This window comes from Cucumis sativus, chromosome 4, assembly GCF_000004075.3.
Source record: "Cucumis sativus cultivar 9930 chromosome 4, Cucumber_9930_V3, whole genome shotgun sequence".
In the NCBI taxonomy this organism is placed as follows: domain Eukaryota; kingdom Viridiplantae; phylum Streptophyta; class Magnoliopsida; order Cucurbitales; family Cucurbitaceae; genus Cucumis; species Cucumis sativus.
Genome location: NC_026658.2, coordinates 4,884,716 through 4,897,888, shown reverse-complemented (window position 1 = coordinate 4,897,888; position 13,173 = coordinate 4,884,716).

Genomic DNA, 13,173 nt, shown 5'->3' with positions numbered 1-13,173 from the left:
TATTTTGAAAGGAGTATCAACTTCAAGAGTTGGAGAATTATCTCTAAACCTTCTGGAGTCAAAATTTTTCAACCATTTGCAAATGAGGAGAACCCCTCTATTTATAGAGTTCACTAGTGGGCTTTATGGACTTAAGTCTAGTTGGTCCATAGACAAGACTCATAGGTTCAACCTCATGGACTTAAGTTATATTTAAGGGAAATTGCATTAGATGACTATTTTAGCAATAATAATTAAGGATATAGCAACATTTTAAAAAAATTGCAAATATAGCAAAACTATCACTGATAGACTTCATATGGTATATCAGTGATAGACCAATATTTGCAACATGGTCTATCAGTGATAGACTTATATCATTGATAGAATTTGACAAACTTTGCTATATTTGCAAATTCTTTAAAATTGTGCTATATACTTAATTAATTTAAATTTAATTGCTAAATTTGCAACTACTCTTATATTTAATTTTTGAACTCAATTAAGCTTATTTTTGGGCTTAACCAAAATGATTAACTTAATCCAACAGTTAAGATGAAAACATGTGGCATTATTAGAATTTACCAATTTATGTTTTCAATTCTTTAATTTGGGGCATGTCAAATTTAATTAGTCTCAAATTTAATTATTTGCAGTTTTCATCATTAATTTAATAAATGATGTGGCAATTTTGTGATTGGTCTCAACAAATTTTATTCAACAATGATAACTAATGAATGATAATTAGTTATATCATAGGGTTATCATGAAGTTATGGCTTTTAAATTTGTTATTTTTGCAATCTAGAAAATGTAGTGATATAGACTCTATTACCATTTTTGTTTTGTTTTTATTTTCAACCGTCCCTAAAAAAATCCATAAAACATAAGAGATAATGGATAAAATATGGCTAATGTAACTATATACTATAAATAATAAATAATAGACACTTTTAACTCTTGTTCATAAATTTAAAAAATGTTTATTTGTTGATTTAAATACTTTCTTTGAATTTTTGTTTTAATCATTTTGATTTTTGTTATTAATGTCAATCTTTTAAATTTGGTTGAAACTATCACTACAAAAAAATATGTATTTTTCGACACACAACACAAACATTTTTATTGTAACGTCAGGAAAAAAGCTTCTTCCGATGTCGTGGAAACTACGTCGCGAAAAGTTGACAATCTCAACGCAACATAAGGCGACATCGGTATAAGGTAATTTGAAAAAAATAACAGATTTTTTTCGACGTCGTCATGCATGACATCAGAAAAAGTCTATAATATTTTTATTATATTTAACCTTTTCCAATGCCATGCATAACGGATTCGAGAAAAGTTTATACTTTTTTTAAAAGTTTATATGTTTAACTTATTCCGACGTCATGCATAATGACGTCGAAAATTTCTATAACTTTTTATATTATATTTAACTTAATCCTAACGCCATCATTAATGCGTCGGAAGTTCTTCGTTAAAAACTCACACCTTATTTGTAATTCACATATTTGGGAAGAAGAGAAAAAAGGAAGGGGTTGCAAAAAACTGAAGGGGCAGAAGAAAGGGTTGCGAAAATGCATCACCGATCGTGCCATTCCCGTCCTCGTCGTCGACTTTTCTCTTTCGATGTCGCCACTAACATCCCTTCTAGTATGTAATAAGTTAGATTTCTAATTTTGCCTAAAAATCTCTTTTTTCCTAAAATCGTGAATTTTTTTCCCCTAAGGTCATTGTTTAAAGTCACTTCGATGCTTTTCCTTTTAGTCTCTAAGCAGATGCACCTCACTATACTCATCCTTTGCAATAAAATCTCTAAGGTATATTGCTTCTTTTTATTTTCTTACTCTACTTGAACTGATTTTGAAAGTTAATTTATGGTGTATGTGGATTCTAATGCGTGTTAATGTTTTGTATGAGTTAGTAGCATGATTTATCACTTCTTTTTGTGGTAGTTTCTAATTTCAATTATATTCTTTCATTACATTAGTTTTCTTTCAATTTCGACGAAAATTTGGTGAAGATGAGAGGATGGCGTTATGGATACCGTCGGGATATCCTCTCCCGACGAACTTTTTTGCATCGAGAGATCCTTTTCCTGACGTGTTTTCGTATATCTCCTAACGCTTGTGTGCATCGGAAGATCCCCAGTCTTTTGTAGTGTAAGATTTTATGTTATTTTTTTCCTTTTTCGATATTAACCTTACGAGAGGTATGAGATTCGAAATTACATAGTTTAATTAAGTTATGTTCGTGTTAACAAAAATTGTCATTATATATTTTTAAACTTTGAGGGTCTCGTCAAATTAGATGCAGTATTTATTATATTATTGTTTGGACGTAGTCAACAATCTACATGCGATTCCTTGTCCTTTATGTATAAAATATATTAACAATATCTTTCCCTATTAGAGTGGAGAGATTTGTCAAAACCCATGAATTCTTTTCATTATTTTTTTATGGGCTATCTAATTTATAAGTAAAGTTAAACCGTGCCTAGTTCAATTCTCACAAATTCTATATTTTAATGGTATTGGAATAATTAACATGAAGATATAAATGTGATTTTTTTTTAATTAAGTTAATATACCTAGTTCCAAATCATACTTATATACCTAGTTTTCTCAAATAAAACCAAAATATAAAAAGTTAAAAAGTTAAAATATAACAATTCACCAAATTTTAAAATCAAATTCTCTCCTTTAAACAAATATAATGTTTCGATAATACATACCAAAACTACTATTTATTTTGTTCTAAATATTCAAACTTCAAAAATTAATTAGCTTATTTAACCCAAAATAACATAAAATAAAATATTGTCAAACTTTGATGTCTAACCTTTATTATTATTATTATTATTATTATCATTTGCCTTTCATTATCTCCCAAAAAAGGTGGAAACGAATCATATTGACTCAACCCAATATATATATAAGTTTCCAACGTCAAACTTTCATAGGAATTTTTTTTTCTTTTAATGAACCATATACGAATCATGAGAATCCAACAACTTTTGAGTTTCTATTTTTAATAATAATAATAAAAGTCATAACTAACATTTCTCTTTTTTTTTTTTTTTTTTTGGTTTAGGATTTTAATTTTTCTTTTTTTAAAAAAAATTAGATAACAATAAATAAAATCAAAGTTAAAACTATTTATCAGTAGAAAAACCCAATGTCTAAGGTCAAATTTAATAACATTTTTCGCTTTATCTTTTGTTGTTTACAATTTTACAAGTTCTTTTCAAATTTTAAATAACTCAAGACTCAAAAGTTTACATGCAGGAAAGGTGAAAACCACAAACTAAGCAATTATGATAAATCAATTACAACTTTAAAAAATTCTATATAGTACTGTCCTTTTGTTTTTCTAGTTCAAGTTAAAACTATAAATCTACTTATACATTCAAACTAAAGTTTAAAAATGGTTTTGTAGACGTTTATATATAAATTTATATTCAAGACAAATATATTGAATGTTTATGGTTTTTTTTTTAACATAAAATTCAATTTTATATCACTAATTTATACATAAAACTGAAAATGAAAAATTTATGAGATAATATAATCTATTAGAGTCAAAATAGATGGAAAACTTATAATTTAATTTGAATAAGATTGAAGTTATGACTTCAAAAGTTGTAATAGATCAAGAAAAAGTAAAATAAAGTATCACTCTTACGTGCTCTCAAAAAATTTCTTTTAAAACTTCATGTTAATGTTTTTATGTATATAAATTTCTTGTCCTAATTAAAGATATGAAGGAGAGATTATATTTGCAAAAACCTTTTTGTTTTCTTTTTTGGTATGCTCTCCCTGATCTTTTTTTGTTTGTGGTAGGAAGGCAAGACAACATCATTTCACTCTTTTGAAGTTTGCAATGGTTGTTTCTTTCCTCCTAAACAAAGTGAAGAGAGAGAGATATATAATTAAACTTCCTTCATATTGAAGAATCCCGTGGACAAATTTCTTCATCTTTAAGTTTTTTTTTTTTTTTCCCTTTATAGAGGGATTAAAGAAAATGAAAATTTTGAGGGATAATGAATCAATTAAAGTACGTTTTGGAAAGAAGTATTTTAACCATCATTTGAAGAACTCTTATTCACACATGTAAAGATTAACGAATGACGATTTTAAAATGCATCCATGAGTGGTTTTATAAATTGAAACAATGGTTATAATTTTAATATGATATTTTTTTAATGGAATTTAATACAAATCTTGATATTTTAGAAGTATATAAAATGATATTTTTCATAAATTTAACCATATATCAAAGCTTCTCTCTTTTTGGTGGAGTTCAAAATTTTTAATCTAATTTCATTTGAAACCATAAACTCTCAACTTAATTGATGTTTTGAACCGTGTCAATATTACAAAATGGAAGCTTTATTTTTATAATATGTTGAAATTCTTGAGAAATTAGAATTTTATATACTTTTTAATTAAGTTTAGTGAGTAAATTTAATGAAAAACAAAACAACAATGGCAAAGATTGAAATAATGAATGGTTAACTTGAATATACTTTTAACTAATTTATACATTTAAGTTTGAAACTCTCAAATCTCATATTATTCTTCATTTAAATTTTCACGACAAATCACCAAAAAATAACATTGATTTGTCGAATAATATATATATATATATATAAATTTTACGCTACTAAAAAACCGACGACGTAATCCTACGAGGAAAGAGAATATTTTCCATTCAACTAGGGAAATCTACATAAATCAAATGGGGCACATTGTAACTTTTCAAATGGCATATGTTAAAGACAGTCTAAAAAAGGGCTTGAAGGCAAACAAATTTAGACTAGATGATAGGAGGACATACATATGTTTGAGAAGGACTTTCTAGAGCCTATTGATAGAAGTTTCACCAAAGACAATAAATTTGGTAGTCAAACATAGAATAAGATGTCAAATAAAAAAGCACACGAGTCGCACGTGTCCGATTCTTATTTATGAATCAAAAGAAATCAATTTCTTTTCCATATAATATACCTATCTATTATAATTAGGGTTAGCTTATGGCACAACTTTTATTTTTGGGGCTATCTTTATATCATCAAAGAATATAAGTTTGAAAGGAACAAAACTTGGAATGGTGCATGGAATTTAGGATATCAAAGTTTGTGTAAGTTTGCTTATGAGGGAGAGGGGAAGGAAACAAAGAAAAAAAAGGCATAGATTAATTGAATTTGGTTTGAATTATTGCAATAACATGACATTGGTTTTTCTTTTTCTTCTCTTGTTTTTTATTGTTATTTAGTTGCATCTTTTGTTTGTCCTTTGGGTCATTTTAAAGTTATTTGCTTCCATTTTATTCCTTTTTGATGACTTTTGAAATATATTTTGAATGTGTTAGGACCCAAAGAAAAATGTATTAAATACTTGCATTGCTTTAAAGCTAATTCCTCCTATTTAAATATATAGAAGTTCATTCCATGCATCTCTATTTTTTATCTTAGAAGTATATGTTTTTTTACTATGTTTCCATCTTTCCTAACTAAACATATGAAGATCATAAATTTCTAAAAACAAAAACAAGAACAAAAGTTTAAAATAATAAATCTTTTTTTAAGTTTTCAATTGTTTGTTTTTTTCTTTATAAATATTCTTAAAAAGTAGGTAAAAAATTAATGCAATTAATACCTACAATCATAATCTCAAAAACTAAAAAAAAAAATCAATAACATAAGATTATAAACTATTTTTATATGCTTTTTTTTATTCACTTTCAATTTAAAAGTGTATTAATAAGTGACAAAACTTTTAAAAATATTTACAAATATAATAAGATATCACAATATTTTCTCCAATTTTATGATATTTAAAAACAGTCTAAGTTATAGACACTTACATTGTTCTTAAAAAAGTAACAACAAAAGTAATTTACATGGGAGGGTAAAATATAGTCTCTTTACTAATTGTTTACTTTCTTTAACAAAAGGCAATTTTCTTGAAAAATTTATAGCTAAAGTGTTTTTATTTACATATTGCTATTTCTTCTCTACTGATCTAAGTATTTCACTCTTTTGTTTTACATATTACTTGATTATAAAAGGAGTAAATGGGTTTATCAAAACAAGATAAAATAAAAAGCAAAACTAAACAAAAAAGAAAACTAGAAAGAAAAAAAGAACTAATAGGGATTCTTATATTCCCTTATAAACAGCTACTCATGCTTTAAACTCCTGTAGTTTTCAACATTCATATCTCTCTAAATTATTCCAAATAGGATTTCATTTCTTCTCCCTTTCATTCCATTTTATGGTTATTATACTCCTAATATTCTCCCTCTCTCCTCCCCTAATTTTCTAGAGAGAAGAAAAAAAAAACAAGAATATGATTAATTAAAAAGATCAGAAAAACAAAAACAAAAAAAAAACCCAATAAATCTGATTCTGATTTCTGTCCATAAAAATAATAAATATTTCTTCCCTTTTTGCAGAGTAGCTAGTCAGGTGGATGAAAGAGCAAATGGGGTCACAATTCTTTTTTCTTCTAATTAATTTTAGGATGAAAAATAAATAGATATAGGTAAAATATTATATTGAGAATTTCACTTTTCTTTTAGCTATATGCAACTTGCACATTTATTAATTCATTTATAAGTTATAGAAACCAAATATATATATATATAATGGTTGATTCTCCCATTCATAGTCCACACACTTTTCCCCTATTTTCCTCTTAAGCTATCTATATGTCTTTCCCCTTTTCCATATTCTTTCTTTTTCAACTTAGTGACCCCAAATAAACCCTAACTTTTTTATTCAAAATATTAAACAAACAAAAAAATGTTAGAAAATTTCTTCCAATACACTTTAATTTCTAATCTATTTTTAATAATTTAGGTCAAATTTCAAATTTTAAAAACATTTGGTTTTTTAGTTTTCAAATTTTGGGTTGAAGAAAGTAATTAAATATAAATCATTTTTCCTAAGTTAGTATGTTTAATGTGATATTGTTGAATATAAAGTGTCGGCGATGCTTAGCATATTTGAATTAAACAACAAGTTGATGAATGTCAAATGATGATCATTTTTTTACTTTTGTTTATGTCATCCATCGCTCTATTATTCCCTTTTTTTTTTTTTTTTTATTTACTCACTTAAATTAAACGCATATTCTTTAAGGTAATTAAATAAATGTGGATAATATAATTAAAAAGATGGGAATTTCCTTTTTGAAAATACAACACGTTTGAACCTAACATAAGAAAGATTTTAACTAGAATAACCAAAAGTTGGAATCTTGGAAATTGTTTTTCAAATTTAAAATTGGTAAGAAGTTATAATTCAACCATGTTTACCTACTAATCTTAAGCAACAAAGTTCTCAACTTGTATATTTTTATACTTATTATAGTTCTATTGCTTAGGCAGCTTTTAATAATCAAATAAGATAAAAGTTTTTTAAGTGTCCAACATGTAACATATCTCCATCTATATGAAATATATTTCTAAGTAAGTAATCCTCGGTCTAATGTTAAAAGAACGTAATATCGTAAGTTTTAATGATGCATTAAAGTTTAGTTCTTCAAATTTTAGTTTACTTCGATTAATCACTAGTTACATAGTTAAATTTTCATGAAAAACATAGTAAAATTTATCAAATTCTCTATATCCTTTCTATTATTTCTTTCATTTTTTTATGAGAAAATTAATAATTTTACTAATTAAGACTATATTCATTTTTTACCTGTCCAAACATTATATTGGACATAAATTATCGAATAAAAATTCAATGATTATTAGAAAAGCGTGAATCCAACTAAAATTCCACACTGGTTAGATAAGGAGATCAATGATCTTTGATATATAAGTAAAGACAACTATCTTCATTGATATGAGACTTTTTAGAAAGATACCAAAAGCAAAGTTACGAGGGTGTAATTAGAGTCATGTCTCTAACTTCACATTCATTGAACAAATATGTAGTAGAGCCTCGAAAATCTAAAAAATAGGTCACGGTTAGATTCGGGTTACTATCAAAATAGAGCTTGGTGGATGGAATGACTATTTAAAAAAAGATGAATAATTTGTCCCACATCCCTTAGATAAGGAGAGGAATAAGGACAATTATATCTATAGCGAAAGTGGTCTAAAATCAACTTGTTTTGCATAAAGTTCACATAATAAAAAAAATTTCTAAGATGGTTGGACATATATTTCATATTTGGTATACGGTTTGTTTATTAGCGTGTACGATTATCATCTTCTTTTTTTTTAGTTTTCAAATTTTGGCTCGACTTTTTAAATAGATGGTAAAATTATAGATAACAAAAAATAATAAAACACTATTAAAAGTTCGTAAATGAAATAGATACATAAAATGACCATAAACACAAAATTTAACTAAAGATGACATAAAATTTAACACTAATTGGACATAATTAATTTTCATTTGTAGAAGTTGAACGTTTGATTTGCATCTCCATGGTTGAACTTGGGAATAAAAATAGAAAAGGCAGTGTCAACCAACCTTTCACATTAAATCTATTTGAAGTTGAGATGGTTGGTGGCATATTTTCATGTGGGAGCTTTTCATTTCACTCTTCAATATAATTATTATTTTATCTTTTCGTCAAAATCACTATATCTTTTTTCAATCATTTCATTGCCTTAATTGGTTTTAGTTGATTAAAGGATACTTCCATTTTAAGCTATAGTTTTATGATCAAAGGCAATAACAATAACAATAATAATAATATATCCATACATGTTCACAATTTTTTTGGCTTTAAATTTTAATTCCTATATTTTATTCCTTTTTTAAATGTTGATCAAATTTTTATTTAATCTCATTCCTTAATCTAAACATTTATATTTATATATTTATAAGTCAAGATACAAAAGAAAAAATAGCTCATATGAAATTTAATAACCTTTGTTATATTTGCTATTAAAATTCAAGCTTAAAAATATAACATTTGAATTTTAAATTTGTATTGATTTTTATTTAATTAGCATTTTCTATCGTCTTTAATATAATCTCATTTGATTTGAGCTATACATGTTCTATTGTTTTCATGTAGTATCATTTGAAGATTTTTACTAAAAGACAAACTGCATGTTCCGTGAATGTGCTGAGTCATTGATCTTAGCCATACACATTTTCAACTGGCCTCGTGCATTGAAAGAATTTTAGCATGATTTGAAGAAGTGGTTGTTATTGCATGTTTCACTAGCTATTCGTTATGATATAGCAGTTCCTTCATATGTGAATAGATTACCTATTTGAAATCTAGTTTTGTGTGGATCAAATAAATATTCAAAATCTGTAAAACCAACTAAGTCAAAATTTGATTTATTTGAATAAAATAATATCATATCAATTGTTCCTTGGAAATAATGAAGCATATCGATATTCCTTGGAAATAATGAAGTATGTGCTTAATTCTATTTCAATATATATATTTTTTTTTTTGTTGGATAGCAGTTGTATTTAGATAATAAATTTACTGAAAATGCAATATTTGGTCTTGTATTATTTGCAAGATACATAAGTGAACCAATTGCACTAAGACTTGGTATACTTTTGGACCAAGGAGTTCATTATAATCTCGATGTCGAAATATCTTTTTTTACATGTAGTGAATAAACTTACATTAGAATGTTCAATGGAATTATTTTATGCATATAATATCTTTTCAAATGTTTTACTGTATAAGTTGATTGATGAACAAATATCCTATTAGGAAAAAATTTGTGAATTCTTTTTTAAAAAACTTTATTGTTTTTGAAAACTTTTTTAGAGTTTCCATTATATTTAAACCATCAACATATACATATAAAATAGTAAATCCTAACTGTAATTTTTTTATATATATAAATTAAAACGCATGGACATATTAATTATTTTGGTATTCTTCTTTCAACAAATATATCTCCAAACGATTGTACCACATTCGTTCTTATTGTTTCTTAATCCATATAATGATCTTTGTAACTTTTTATTGAATATAGTTTCTCGAGAACATGATCTATATGTTTTATGTGTCTTAAATCATTTTGAGACTTTCATATAAATATCATTATCAAGAGATCTATATAATATGTTGTGACTACATTCATAAGATGCATGTCCAAATTTTCATACACAGTTAGAAAAAAAAATAATCTTAATATGATTGCACCCACTACCGAAGAATATAGTTCCATCTTTTTCTTGTTATGACACAGTTTATTGAAATCCTTAGTTGTTTTATACTCTTTGACATTTTTTGTTGGGAGTCGAATTTTGGATTTCTTCTACAACATCCATATATATCTTTAATTGAATTATTACCTCCCTTTATTTTACAAGGATTTTTATCTTTGGAACCCACTGGTCTACCACGTTTCTAGTGTGTTCCAAATTCATCAATGATAACTTATTATGTTAGGATATTAATTTTTCATAGGACATTTGCAACTTTTATATGTGACTTAGTTACTTTCTTTGCATCTACAAATGCATTTGGTAACTGATTTGTTATATTTTTTAAAATGACTTATTTTCTAAATTTCAAATTTACATTGATCTATATGAAAGTCTAATTGAGAAAATAATGATACATTCCATGTAAATTTTTTTTCAACTTCTTAATTCCTTCCTCTAATCTTAGAAAATTTGTCTCATTAAAATGACAATCGACAAATCATGTAGTAACTATATGTTTTTCATCTGAGACAATAGATATAATAAATATATTATATTTCATTCTTTCAACCAGTCACAATATGATAATCATTGCAATGTATATCTTTAAAAATCAATAGAACTCTCTTTGATTGACTAGAAAATAATGTATTGTCAATTGTAAATCTTGTTCCTCAACGCAAAATAATATTTGCTTTTCCAAACCCTTCAACTAGGCTTGTAGAGCATGATATTGTATTGACTTTTGTTTTCAGCCTGGAATGTAAAATGTTTAATATTAACAAAAACAAAACATAAAGATATATAACAAAATAACAATATTATTCTAGATATTTTCAAAGTCGAAAGAAACATTTGTTGTTCTATCAACTGTGTCAGTCTTCTCTTCAGGAGTTTCAAAGAAATTTGTCACATCCAAATTAGTCAGGTTGGATGGATCAAATATATAATTATTTTGATAGACACAATTGACTTCTACATTTTCTTCTTTTTTCTTCTTTATGGAATCTTAATATAGATCAACTAAGTGTTTCGATGTATGAAAAACATGTGTCCAGTATCTAGTCATACTACACTGATAGTATATTTCTTAATCACTTTTTGAATTCTTATTTTGTGGAGCTTTCACTTTATGATCATCATTTTGTGTGGTTCTTTTGAAATTTGGATTACTAGAATGATCAGCACAAAAATAATAATTATTTCTTTCTCTATCACGGTCTCTAGTTCAACCACAACCACGACCATGTCCATGATTAAAATTCACAACATTTGCTTCAGAAAATAGTTTTGTTCTAGTTGGTTGGAATTCATTGTTTTTCATCAAGAACTCGTTGTTTTATTTGGCAACAAGAAGACATGAGATGAGTTTAGAATATTTTGTAAAGCTTTTATCTTGATATTACTGTTGCATGAGCTTATTCGAGATATGGAAAGTAGAAAATGTCTTTTTTAATATAATATTATATTTTCTTAATATTCATATTCATGTACCTCATTCTTACAACAAAAAATAGTTTGCTCTTTTTTCTTAAAAAACGATATAAAATAAATTTATACAAGAAAAGGAAATTAGAGGTGAAAGTAATAATTTTAAAAATAAAAAGAAAAAATTCACATGACAACCAAAGAAGACAATGATCAAAATTGTAAGTGGAATTTGATCCCTCTCTTTCTATATTTATATATGATATATATCAATTAGTATATAACTTTTTTGGGATGTTGAATGATATTTTTTATACTAAAATTTGGATCGAAGAAAATGTATCAAATTTTCACGTGACAACAATGATAAATTTTATAATATTTTTGTGACACGAGTTCTTTGAAGCTTAAGTCAAAAAGTGTAATTGTTTAGTAAATGTAGATTTTGCATATTAAAATAAACTTAATTTTTCTAAAGTCACATTAATGTATTTACAAATAAATTCTAGTTTAGGACGTCCGTATCAAGGTATTATTTAATTCATATTAAATTAGTTTTTTAACTAAATGAGTCAGGTCATGCATTTATCTTGTCTTGTTTATGAAATTTGAAAGCTTGTATACTCAACCTCTACCTTATCCTTGGTCAAGGGTCGTTGGATGACTGGTTTGAGTTTATTTATCCAAATTAAACCATTCTTTTTCTCGAGGCTCATCAAATAGGAAAGGTTGGCCTCCACCTCAAAACTTTGCCTAAGGTCGAGTTAGTTAAATTCATCTTTGGCCCAAACCCCCTTCTTTCCATGTTTAATTAGATCCCAAGGTTTAGTTTTTCTTTCATTGCTCGAACTTTATCATCTTCTTAATGAAATAGTTTACAAACAATTGATTATGTGCTATGCTCTTCTATCCAAATTCACCTGCAATAATAACAATATCTTTTAACTATATATATATTTTTTGTATACTACATATAGCATATATCAGATATATATATATATATAAATAAAGAACATATATTTGAATTAATATTAAAAAATACATAAAAGGGCATTTAGTTTTTCTTTTCTATTTATTCTATTCAAGGGAATGTTTGAAGAAGACAGTAAACTTACCACAAGATTTATTATGTCAATAATGGGGTATATGAACCTTTTTTTCTCAATATACTCTCCCACACATATCATGGAATGAAGCTTTCACTAAAAGAAAAATCACACAACATTTTATATATCACACATATTAGAGAATAATCATTGGATAATATTTTTGAAAACTTACGTAGAGATAAGATATGTTTTAAATATATGATAAATCGAATGTCTTTTATTCACTTTCACACTTGACCTCCTTTCATGATTGATAAAACAAAATTAAAGATAGAAAAGTGAGGTATATGGTGGATAATTTTTCTTATTAGCTTAGAATATTCTATTAACTGTATTGTATATCTTATCATTTATATATTTTACCCTCTCCCACCAAAATCTCTCAACTTGCAACTCTATCAACTCTAAAATTTGTTGAATCAGAATATAAACCGTAGTGGTTGATTAAACAAACATTGCATATATTATTGCATGAGAGCATCTAATTATCATTAGCACACATTCC